Here is a 2,661-nt window from a genome sequence, read left to right on the forward strand (position 1 = left end):
AGCGAACACTGTGATTCTACACATATAAGGTACATGTAGTAATCAAATTCATAAAAACAGAAAGTAGAACGTTAGTATTGAGGGATTTGGGGTAGGAAATGGAGACATCACATTTAGTGAGTGAGAAGTTTCACTTTGGAAAGATTCAGAAGTCCTGGTGCTGGATGGTGTCAAAGATTGTACAACAATGTGAATGTATTCAGTGCCACAGAATGGTAGTCTAACATGGCTAAAATGGCAAATGTTGTGATGTTTATTTCACCATAGTAAAAATTTAGCATCTGCTAAATACACAGTTCAGAAAAAGAAAAAAGCTGTATAAACATTTATTGAGACATCACGAAATTTGTGCAGGTTACTTTTGGCCTCTACAATTCCAAGAGATGCTCAACATGGTGGCCATGAGCTTCCAGACTTTTGTTAGCACAACAAACTGCTACTTGGGTAACCTTGGTCACTGAGATAGCTGCACATGCATTCTCAAGGTCTTTTCTAAGGGTTGGCAGTGTGCTGGGTTTTCTGCAAAATATGACATCCTATAGAGCCCTTCACTGAAAAGTAGTGTCATCTGTTGAAAAAAATGATACTATTTTTTTCTTGAAGAATGTAAACATTTGGGGGGGGCAGACTCTGAACATATCTCCATAATGATAAGTATGTGATTTGGGGGAATATGTAACACGAAAAGGATTTTCAAAACAGGTGATATTGTTCTAATAATGTTTGTGGACAGGGTATCATGTCTGCATCTTGTATAATGAAAAACCACTAAGACAACAATATGCAATGTATTAATTATTGAAACTGTCCTACTAATCAGTTTTGAAACTGTCTCATTGCTATTTCTCAATAAAATTATTTAAAAAATCTATTCCTTCTAGTTCAATGTACTTATTTACAAGAATGAAGTTTATTTTACTTGCATCTATAACAATGAAAAGCAGAGGTAAAATCAAGATTGAGTCCTTTCTCATTCCAGCAGTAAGCAATAGTCATCATTGGTTTATGATTTAACTGAAAAAAGCCTCATGCAGTTCACTGACATGTTTTTCCAAATAAAAATCATATTTTAAAAAAGTAATAGTTATTTATCAGAATTTGTTGTGTGCCACTTATAATTTCCATGATAAATAGATTCAGAAGAAATTTTGGCACATACAATTTCATGGATACATATATTTCAATTTTTAATTTAAGTTTATTTTTAGCAGATACATAAAAACAAAAATTATATTAAGACGGCAGCATGATGGTTCAATACATGCATATATTGTATAATGTTTAAATCAGGCTAGACACATCTCTGCCTTTAAACATCAATCATATTTTAGGGTAAAGAACATTCAAAATTCCTTTCCTAAAAACAAAATAAAGAAAAACTCCTTTCCTTCAGGTGTTTTTTTTTTGTGTGTGTGTGTGTGTTATTGTTGTTGTTGTTGTTGTTTTGGGTGGAATGGGGATTCAACTCCGGCCCCTGAGCTTTCCAGACAAGCACTTATTCCACTGAGCCATCTCCGTGGCCCCTCCTTCAACTTTTTAACATACACACTGCATTAGCATTACCTATAGATAATCAGTGTGCAATAATGCATTGGAGTTTCCTGCTTGTATCTACAACCTATTGATCAGCTTCCTTCACAGTCTCCCTCCCTCAGTGTAAGCATTTGAAATTTTGATTTTTTGGGGAGGGGACCCAGCCCTCCCCAAGGGCAGGGCTGGCTTGGCACATGGTGCTGAGATCAGACCATGGTCTCCTGCGCCTGCCTAAGCTTGCCTAAGCAGGCACTTTAGACCACTCAGCTACCTTGCTCGCCCCTAAAATTTTTATTTCTATGCATATTTTGTGTTAAACAGTATTATCATAGACATTGTGGTTTGTATTTAGATGACCCCACCCAAAGCCTCATGTGGTCTAGGTGTGGTTTTTTCAGAGGTAGCTGGATCTAAAGTATGTGACACTGGGACTGATTCATGGTGTAATGCTAAATTCAAGGGCACTAGGATTGAGGCTGTGAGTGCTACCTTCCCTAAGTAATCTGGATAAGACAAAAGAGGGAGAAAGACACTGCTAAGTTTCCTCATTGCTTTGCTATCTTCTGCCCCCCATGAATGCTTCTCCTCTGCAAGACTTGTCTGCCACTCCTCACTGCCTTGGAGCCAGACTGTTATGGACTGAAACTTCCACAAACTATGATTTAAATAGACCTTTTTCCCTTTAACTTCAGGTATAGTAACTAAGACAATAGGTGCTTAGTCAGAATTTCTAAAACAACAATACAGTAATACAAGAATCTATTAATCTTGTGTTGTTGTTCATATAGGTCTATGGTAATTTCCAGGACTTGTAAGATAAATATGAGCACTAAGGACTTATAAGATGAATAAACGAATCTGTAGCTGGCAAAACAGAAGTGTGAAGGAGAAGAAGGTGAAAATAAAGTATTGGAATGTGTTGTGTGCATGTACCAATTCCCCACAATGAATGGAATCATTATATATTGCAAACACGAACAAATAATTTGTAAAAATCACATTAGGAAAACTTTTTTAAAAAGATTCTATGAGAAAATACCACATCTTTCTCAACCATTCCTCGGGTGATGGGCATCTTGGTTGTTTCCAAGATTTGGCTATCACAAATTGTGCTGCTATAAACATAGG

The sequence above is a fragment of the Octodon degus genome, unplaced genomic scaffold (assembly GCF_000260255.1).
Source record: "Octodon degus isolate 3935 unplaced genomic scaffold, OctDeg1.0 scaffold00110, whole genome shotgun sequence".
NCBI classification, from domain to species: domain Eukaryota; kingdom Metazoa; phylum Chordata; class Mammalia; order Rodentia; family Octodontidae; genus Octodon; species Octodon degus.